Source organism: Pteropus alecto, unplaced genomic scaffold (genome assembly GCF_000325575.1).
Source record: "Pteropus alecto unplaced genomic scaffold, ASM32557v1 scaffold73, whole genome shotgun sequence".
Lineage (NCBI taxonomy): Eukaryota > Metazoa > Chordata > Mammalia > Chiroptera > Pteropodidae > Pteropus > Pteropus alecto.
The window spans coordinates 2519000-2529734 of record NW_006436284.1 but is presented as its reverse complement, the minus strand read 5'-3'; the positions used below and the strand labels follow the sequence as shown (position 1 = coordinate 2529734).

The following is a 10735-nucleotide window of genomic DNA, read 5'->3' as shown; positions in this document are numbered from 1 at the left end:
AATTCAGTATTTTAAAATAATGGACATAGTCAATGCTGATGCCAGGTTTTTATTTCTTCTTATTAGGTAGTCTTAAAATACTAGCTAAGATTTTCCAGACCTTATTTTAATCATTTCATTACAAGAATTTACAGTAAATAAAGTAAATTATAGTACATCTAAGTCTAAACACTTTTTTTTATTACTGAGCAAATATATATAGAATTGAAAATGTAATCAGATATCATTCACTGTAAAATATACTTCACCACTTAATTTAAGAAACAAGTTTGAACATTTTTGTGTTGCACTTTAACATTGATAGTATTATAAAGAAATAAGAAAATGAAAAATAAATATAAAAAATTAGCTGTCTCAATGTACACAAAATGAGATTTTACAAAATTATGCTTACTTTTTCTATAAAGAAATTTCATTTTAATATATTTAAGAAAATTTTAAAGCAACAATAACTGGAAAATAAAGGTTAAAAGTCATAATTGTACAATTCAGTTATATTTAGCTTATTTTTCTAATTATATTTGCAGTAACTAATAATTCTTATTTGATAATTTATCCATTTTATATTATTCTTATTAGGGCTTGATAATTTTAAAAAGAAAATATTTATCCATTCTATGTCTTTCTTACTAAAATTTTGCATATATATTAACATTTTAGAAAGTTACTTAAATTCATTAAATCACAACTTTTTCAATGTAGAATTTGGAAATTTTTAATATGAAAATTAAATGGGAATTAGAGTGAATAGCAGAAAATGAATTCATTTGATATTCTTTTTTTCTTTATAGTTATAAGTTTTACATGGTGTAAAGAAAATATAAACAAGGCTATTCTTAATGAGAATATTTTCCTTTAATGTTTTTGATCAACATGTTAAACTATGAAAGTGTTGGGTAAAAACAAAACAAAATAAAAACACTTCTTGCTTCATATGTAAAAGAAAGTTAAATACATAGGCAAACAATAAAATGTGAAAACGATATTAAAGACTGGCACCTTATGGGTTAGGAGCAGTTGTTCTGAAAAACTGAACTTTGTCAACTGAGAATAGGTTTTATGTACATTGTAAATAAAATTTTGAAGTGAAATTCTGCCTGTAAATACAGTCTTAATAGTCTGAGATTTTCTGTATTTTGAGGGCAGATTTTTTTAGTACCCGCAATATATGTACAATATACTGTCATCCTATGTATTGTACATATATTGCGGGTACTAAAAAAATCTGCCCTCAAAATACAGAATATCTCTTTTAAGCATGTTCTACATAGATAGCTCAGCCTGGTGCTTGAGCTCTGTAATCCTGGGCACGCATTTAAACTTCACAAACTGTGGTTTCCTCATCTGCAAAACAGTTGTAAAAGAGCTTGATTACATCGGATTTGTGTTTTTAAAAATATGTGTGTTTGATGATATCATGAGAAATACAGGAAAGAGCATAGGTACAACATTAGTCCACACACTCATGATTAGGGCTCCAATGATGACAGGTTAGATGAAATAAAGAAGAGAGAGGAAGGAGACTTTAAAGAATAGGGAGTCTTAATTGTGACATAAATGGAACTTATAAGTATCTCATCAATTTTTTTTCACTTTTGATGCATTTTAGTACACTTCTTTAAATGTTGCACAAGAATATTTTTTAAAAATAGCAGATTTCTGTTGCCGTTTTTCTTTCTCTATTTTCTTCTCTTATTGAGTGAAACATTTTCATGGAAACTGCTTCCTTGATACTTCAGTTATTTGGAAAAGGGAATTTTAAAACTTTAGCAAAAACAACAACAACAACAACAACAACAACAACAAAACTATACTTTTTTTTATTAACGAACTTATCACTTAGTTTTCAGGATGCTTTAGCAAAAACAACAACAACAACAACAACAACAAAATTATACTTTTTTTTATTAACAAACTTATCACTTAGTTTTCAGGATAATCCGGCTTAAGTTTTGGACAATTACTAGTGCAAAATAATGTTTTGGGGCCTCTGTTAAAATATTTGAGGAGGAGGTTACTCTTCAGCAAGTTAGTGTAAGTTGTAGTTGATTTAAAATACATGCTTCGTTTATTGAATAAAATAAAATCAATATTCTGGGAGTATCACCAGAAGGAAACAGATAGTCAGACAGACAGATTGTATGTATACTGCCCTTTATCAATTTTATTCTCCAAATGGCCTCTTCCTCCTCTAAAAATACTTCTGATGTATCACCCACTCACATCAAGATTCCTTAAAATCAGAGACTATTGTTTTATTCATTGGTCTATTTTTAGTATCTGATAAAGTGTTTGCCATTTAATAATCATGCTACAAATATTTATTGGATAAATTAACATTTGTTATTTATTTATTACTTTTTGTTTTTGCTATGTGCAAATAGAGAAAGCAAGCACAAGTATGACATCATCACCATTCTCAAGTAATTTTAAAGTAAAAACATTGAAAGCTAAAATGGGATAGGTGTTATGGAAAAGATGAAACAAGGTCCAATTGGGGCTCTAGAGAGTAGAGAGATTATGTTCAGCAAAGTTTCTTGGAGAAGCTTTACATTTTTTTCTTTGAATTTTTTTGGAGAATCGTTATGATTGCAACATACGGATTTGGGTTGAGGGAGAACATCCCAGGAAGACAAGATGGTGAGAACAAAGGCACTGTGTCAGTGAAAGGTCTTGAATTTGGAGGTAATGGTGACATTCGTCTCTATTCTTTAGGCATTGACCATTGAAATGTTTTGACCTTGGGTAATTCATGAGAGCTGCGTGCTACAAAGAACTAGAGGAAAAAGGTAGGCCTTAAAAAGTTAATATTCTCACTGGATAAAATAGAGCAGTATGTAAACCCTACTGTTTGTTGTCAAATCCCTGAGCCTCTGCCTTCATTCTAATTATTACCAAATCACAAGTAGTTAAGAGGTGTAAAGTCCGAAACTTTACCGTGTTTTAAAGAAATACATTTCCTTCCATATTTGGGCTTCTTTTTCTTAAGAATAATTGAATAATAAGAAAAAATTATTCATTCAGAATAGTTAAGATATAGAAATAACCTAAATGTATGTCAATGGATGAATGGATAAAGAAGATATAGTATATATACCTCAGTATCCACAGGGTATTGGTTCCAAGACTCCTTGCAGATACCAAAATCTGAGAATGCTCAAGTCCCTTATATAAAATGGTATAATATTTGCATATAACATACACACATCCTCCCATATACTTTAAATCATCTCTAGATTATATGTAATACCTAATACAATGTAAATGCTAAGTAAATAGTTGTTACACTGCATTGTTTATGGAATAATGACAAAAAACAGAGTCTGTATATGTTCAGTACAGATGCAATCATCATAGGCCTAACTACATAGTACATGTCAGCAACAACGTAACTTTTAAAAAAATAATTTTGATCTTCAGTTTGTTCAGTCACAGATGCATTATGCTTAATGAGATAAGCCGGAGAGAGAAAGGCAAATATTGTACATCACTTATACATGGGATCTTAAAAAGCCTTACTCTTAGAAACAATGTACAATAGTACAATCATGGTTACCAGGGGCTGGGAGTGGGAGGAACTGGGGAGATGTTAAAGGGTACAAAATGGCAACTAGAAGTTGAATAAGTTCTGGAGATCTAATGCACAACATAGTAATCACAGTAAATAATACTGAATTATACTCTTCAAAGTTGCTAAGAGGCTAGATCTTAAATGTTCTCATCACATAAAAGAAATGATAATTATGTGACAGGACAGAGTGTTAGTTAACACTACCATGGTAATCATGTTGCAACATATAAATGTATTAAATCAACACATTATATACCTTAAAGTTACATCGTATTTATGTCAATTATATCTTAATAAAAATTTTAAAAATTAAACGATTCTCATAAGACTCCAGAAAAATTATAGTTAATGAATTAGCACACCTGACTTGCTACACAAACCACATGAGAAAAGGAGATAGGTCGGTGGGAAGAAATGCCACCCCAGATGTGCTTTCCTGGATTAAAATGACTTTTCCTTTGACTTTGGCTTTTCTGGATCTTTTGCGAAAATGCAAAATTTTCAAAAAATGTCAAAAGTTTCTTCTAAGCTTGGAGAGGAAGATTGTGGCTAAAAACTCCAGACCCACCACACGGACATATATTTTCTCATGCTCTGCAATTCTGTAATACCCACTCTACCACACTAGTGATGTGCAAAAAAGAAAAAGATATATGGGAAAACATTATCTGTATAGTTGCCATTGCCCTCTAAGTCGTCTTTCTGTCTTAAATTTTATCTTCTTCCAGGCCTTCCTTTTCTTCTGGAATTAATTTTTCTAAAATTTTATTTCTCTATTTCCTTCTCATTGCATGTATATCAAGCTCTTAGACAAGGCTTACAAAGCCCTCAGGCATCTGGCTTCTTCCTGTCTCTAGCTTCATCTCTTTCAGCCTCCCTCCTCACCCCAGTCTTCAGCAACATAGAAAACAATATTAGATCATCTTGCCTTTGTTTAGGAGCTTCTCCCATCTTAAGTCTGATAAGCTTCTGTTCTCCTCTCAAAAACCAGCTAAAGTGCTCATTTCAGCAGCACATACTAAAATAGGAACCATACAGAGGTTAGCATGACTCTCGTGCAAAGATGGCACGCAAATTTGTGAAGTTGTTCCATGTTTTTATATTGCATGATTTCACTTGTATGAGGTACCTAGAGTAGTCAAATTCATAGAGACAGAATGTAGAATGGTGGTTAGGCTAGGCTGGGGAGAGGGGAAATGGGTAGTTATTGTTTAATATGAGGTACAGAGTATCAGATCAGTTTTGCAAGGTGAGTTTTGTGAAGGCATGGTGGTGATGGCAGCACCACAGCATGAATGTACTTAATGGCACTGAACTGTACATTGAAAATTGGTTAATTTTTATGTAATGTGTATTTTACCAGAATTTTTGGAAACAGCTGAAATTCTATGTTCCCTTTCATCTGCACCCATCTCAACCCCTAACTCCAAGAAGGAGTTAGGCTCTTGCATTATTTAATCAGTAGACTGAGAGAGCTGTACTCCTAAGTGATTGTCAAGGACTATAACCTTGAACTCACTGCTGCTTAGTACTCATCAAATACTTGGTTGGACAACATAAATTTTGGAAGGATTGCCTGAGTGATATATAGTCTATGTGTTCCTATACATACCAAAAAAATCTATCCTTGTAATAAAGCACAAAAGCAGAAATCCACGCATCTGGACCATCTTTTACAAAACTGTTTTTATTAAATGTAATCATTGGCCCATGCTAAAAGCCACAGAAATCTATTTGATTTACAGATGTTGTTGGTGATGGTGTGTTCTTCTCTTTTTTAACTACCTATGAAGAAAAATTCTTTAGTTTTGGCACAAGGAATAAGTTTGTTTTCTTTTTATCTGTAGGTAAATGAATAGTGCCTTTGTGTTCTCATTTTTGTCTCTCTCTCTGGCCTGTTCTAGCATTTTCTAGACCTTAATTATGTATTCTGATATCCATTTGCTGTGGACTTCAAATTATTTAAGCATTTTATTCTCTGAATTTGCTTTATTACTCATTTTTCCTTTTATTTCATGTTGCCGTGAGCCACTTTAAATCTATACTTTGAATAGGTGAGAAATAAATGAACGATTATCTAAAAAATTCACCCTCTCCTCTAAGTTCCTACTAGATAGTACATTTTTTTTCTATTATTGCTTTTATCACCATTTATTTGTATTTGCATGTCTGCCATTCATACTGGAGAATATGCTTTTTTAATACATGATCCATATATATAAATAAGTCTATAGATTGAACCGATATCGGAATAGAAAGAGAAATGAAATAACTTTGAAAAACACAATGTAATTCATTAATCTTTTTAACACATAACATGTCAATTTTTTTGCAAGCAAATTACAGCTTTTTGGAATGCTAATATTAAAAGCTAAAAACTCAGAGAAGCTACTAAAAGAATTCCAAGCCTTGAGTGAATTCTGGTTTATTCTATTTTTTGAGGTTGTTAAATTTAACCAAGTATTCAATTAGATTCTTTCTCTTTTGTGTGCGTTGTGTGTGTGTGTGCGTGTGTGTGTGTTAGGGTAGCAGTCTACAGCTACAGTAAGATTTATAGTGGAAGTAAACATCTCTCTCTCTATATATACGTATATATGCATAATTAATGACAGTATATATCCATTACCTGTGTATGTACATATATATGCATAAGTGTTACAGATATGTAATACTCATATTATAACTTTTGATATATATACTAGTTATATATAAATATGTTTTATATATGCACATAATACAAAATCATGTGGTTTTATATATATATGTATATAAAATACATGTCTATATATAAACATATGCAAACACATATGATTGGTGTGTATATATATATATAATCACAGTTATTAATGTAAATTCATAGATATATTTGTCCCCAAATAAGTCTTACTAGTTCTGTTTACTGAAATCAAATTCTTTACTCTGTTTCTGTAACACAATGTTCTTTTGTTTTCCGACTTTTTGTAGCCTAATTTTCTCCTAATAATGTTACTTCAATGCTCCCATAGTAAACTTGTTCCTGTGACCACTTTTCTACTTAACCCACAGTATCTCCCTGATCAGTTTTATCCTATTTATGGCTTTATCTACAAAATTCCAAACTGCTTTCCCTAAGCACCAGGCACATATCCAACTCCCTGTCTCACAAGTTGAGGTGTTGACTCTGTGTGCATGTTTGTTTGTGTATGTGTGTGTGCATGTGTGTGTGTGTGTGTGCATGTGTATGTGTGTTTAATTGACTTCAATGGCAGATTTCCAAATATATATCTTGCTTGTATTTTCATTAGGGAATAAAAAATAGTTTTATTTTTATTGGCAGGTGTATTCCACATATGTGTTTATTCTAGAATTTGCAAATTGTCATGACTGTCCTTTTTGCTTGAAAATTGTAACCATATGTTTTAAAGGGCAGAGTAATCTTGACACTAGTGTAATCACTTCTAGTGAGATTTAGTAGGTAGAGAAATGGTGTAGACATCACTATGGCAATAAAAGAATTGTTAACACGTAAGATGCTAGAGAGAAATGCAGGACAAGAAGAAAAACCAGTATAACACAGTCCAAGAGATGCTTATTAGCTGCCTGTTGCCAAAAGAGCCAGACTCGGAACTCTCTGTCCATTTCAGTTGGAAAACTTGAGCTTCACAGAATAACAGTTCTCTTAAAATTTCCTTCTGAAATTCTAGGTTCTTCTCAGAACCAAGAAGGTAATGAGGAAGACCCAGAAGAGTCCTCTTAGGTCAAAAACAAACTTTGATAACACAAGGGTCATAGTCAATTACAATTTGGCGTTAGCTTTTCCTTTGATTATAAGACATAGAATAAAGTAAAATAAACTCGTTGGAATTAACTTCTCTATGATGGTGGAATTACAAGTTATTTAAATTATTTCTGCTTAACTGCATTTAAACTGTTTTGTCAATAAATAGAAAAGAGAAAACACTTTTTTAAAACACTTCAGAAATAAACATAGCAGAAGTCTGTATGTAAAGTGAACATATTTCTATCATTTTTTACTATATATTGCTAGGGAATTTTAAAGGAACGTTTCAACATCTTAAGAATGCATGCAGAAAAAGTATTTGCCATTTTACTTTCAAGAAAGGAACATGTTATAGTTAAACTTATTACAGCATAAGTTGAGACAACTGCTTATTTTTACTTATAAATAAATTTTCTCAAATATCACAGAAATGTTTTACATAGAACATTAAATGGTATCTTCTAAGGCACAAAACCAAATTTCTTTACCTTAAGATTTCAAAGATTTAAAGACCCTTGGTTATTATTATTATTATTATTTTGTTTTCAGGCAAGAAGTGCTAGTAAGAGCAGGTGGGGGTGGTAAGAAGTAGGGTGGTAAGAGGAAGTGGGGTATTTTGGAAAGTACAACAATTAACATATATAAAATATAAGTTCCTCAGGTTACCTTCTTTCACACCACAACTTCCACATTCTCTTGGTTTCTTTAAAGAAAAAGGAGGGAATAAGGAAGAGAAGTGGAGGGATAGAGAGAGGGAGGGGCTGTGAGAGTGAGATATTGACAGAGGGAGAGAGGGAGAGAGAGAGGGGGAGAGAGAAAGGCAGGGTGGGAGAGAGAAGGACAGAGAGAGAAGCTGGATTAAAGAAAGAATTGCAGTGGCCTAGGGATGCCTCCAAATGGAAATATTTCTTCTGCAGTCAGCATGTCAGGGTTTTGTTTGTTGGTTTCGTTTTTGCATTGCTGACTCCCCAGGCCATGTGAAAATTCACTGTCACATTCGCATTCCACCTTCTGGAGCCTCATTTCCCCAGAACTTCTTGGCTGCAGCTCTGCCTCCGTATGTTCAAACATTTCCTCCAAGAAAACATTCGTCTCTTTGAGCCAGGCGTTAACTAGCAGCACAGTTGGAACCCCACACTTAGATTTGACTTATTAAGGGGCCAGGTAAACTACCTGTTTTTGATGCACAGTGTTTTACAGACGCCTTCGTGGGCTTCCAATGTCTCTGGTAGCCCTTTGGCATCTGATTATCATAACCCAGCATTGGAGTCGCAGTTGGGTTTTTATTTTTTTAACATGAAAAAGAAAAATGTAAAATTTGATGTAAAAACACTCTCACCCAATATTGCAAATGTTTATTTTTGTCACTTTTAACTCAGATTATATATAGAAAGACAGATACACACAGAGATGCATACACTTACACAGGTATGTACATTGAATGTTTCATTGCATACAGAACAATAAGGGGTAAATAAAGGTCTCTTTCGTTCCTTTCTTTAAATGCATTACCCACTCCTTCCCTCTCCAAACCAATGTCAAGATACTGATCTTATTCCTTCCAGTCAATTCATGTTCTAATGTTTTTACATACATATACATGTGTGTGTATCTCCACCAACAACATAGTGTATTGCTTTGCGTGATTTTAATATTTTTAAATAAATGTCATTGTATAATTCAGCAAATCATCTGACAGTATAATTTTTGTAACTCTCTTGATATATATAGATTAGGTTACAACTGCTGTTCATGGTATGAATATATCACGATTTATTTACCCATTTTTCTTATTGACACTCACTTATATTGTCACTGTATCTCCATTACAAATAATGTTTCAAAGAATGTTCTGGTACACACTTTTAAGAGTATATTTACCTGCTGGGCCATAGGTTGTGTACATAATTCAGCTTCAATAGATACTGTCAAGATATTTTCTAGAGTAGTTATACCACTGTAAATCCCAGGCAGAGCATGCATGTTTCCATTGCTCCACACGCTTATCTGTGTTTGGCTTTGTCAGGCTTAACTTTTTTCCCACCAATATGATAGGTATGTAATGACATTTCAGTTTAGTTTTAATTTATAGTTCGCTGATTGTTATTAGTAAGATTCACCATCTTCAATTCTTTGTTGACCATGAAGATATTTCTCTCCTAAATTACTCTTTATGATCTTTGTTCATTTTTCTCTTGGGCTGTTTTCTTCTTTCTTCCTTTATCTTTCCTTCCTCCTTCCCTCCCTCCATCTCTCCCTCCCTCTCTTCCTTCCTTCCTTCCTTCCTTCCTTCCTTTCTTCCTTCCTTCCTTCCTTCCTTCCTCTCCTCCTCTTCCTTCTCTTTCTTCTCTCTCTCTTCTCTCTTACTCTCCTTCCCTCTTTCTTTCTTTTTGATTATCAAGGATTTGTCATAATAGCCCTTACAAAATCTCTCAGTGCGTGATTTGTTTTTAATTTCACTTACAGTAGTATCATACAGAAGTTCAAATTTTGATATAAGCAAGAATATTAATCGATTTATGAGTTATCCTCTTGTGTATTTCTTAAAAAATTCTTTCTTATCCCAAGTTTCAGAAGATGTTCTTCTAAATAGTCACCTAACTTTTTTTAGAAAATTATTTTCCACATTTTGAAATTTAGTCCATCTGGAATTTGTTTTACAGTTTTATGTAAGGATCAAATTCACTTCTTCCCAAGTAGAAAGCAAATTGTTCCAACATTATTGAATAGTCCAGCTTTTCCCCCACAGAGTTGTGTTTCTACTTCTATAGTATACAAGTTCTTATATCTACTCGAGTCTGTTCCCAAACTCTTTATTTTTTATAGACTTTTCTATCCATCCCAGCATCAAACACATTGTTTTCATTATGTGTTTATAACAAGTCTTAACTTCTATATGACAGATCCTCTGTCTTTCTTCTATCTTTTTTAGACTTTTCTTGGTTATCTTGGCTGTTTACCCATTAATGAAATTTAGAACTTGTTTGTTCAGTTTTGGTAAAAATCACATTGAGGTCTTGGTTAAAATTACATCAGACGTTTCCAATGATTTGGAGAAGTTCTCCATCTATGAAAATAACTTGTCTTTCTCTGTTTATTCGGATCTATTTTATTTCCTTCAATAACATTTTACCATTTTCTCAATAGAGTTGATGGGCCTCTTTTGTTTTATTTAATCCAAGGGATAATACTGTTTTTTTTCTTTTGTTATTCTGAATAGAAAGTCCTTTTTATTGCATTTTTAATTGGTTATTGCTATTATGTAACAACATTTTGGGTTCTGTTGATCTATGATGATCTTGTTTTATTAGCTTATAAATCATTTTAGATGTTCTATGATAAAAATTATGTCTCAAATAGTAACGGCTTTGCTTCTTCCTTTTTATATATGTTATTTCTTTATC

At 32.5% G+C, this 10735-nt stretch overlaps 1 pseudogene; it reads left to right on the top strand.

Annotated features, from left to right (window-relative positions):
* Positions 1-4569: 4569 nt before the first annotated feature.
* Positions 4570-4670, top strand: LOC112480216 (annotated as a pseudogene).
* Positions 4671-10735: the final 6065 nt, after the last annotated feature.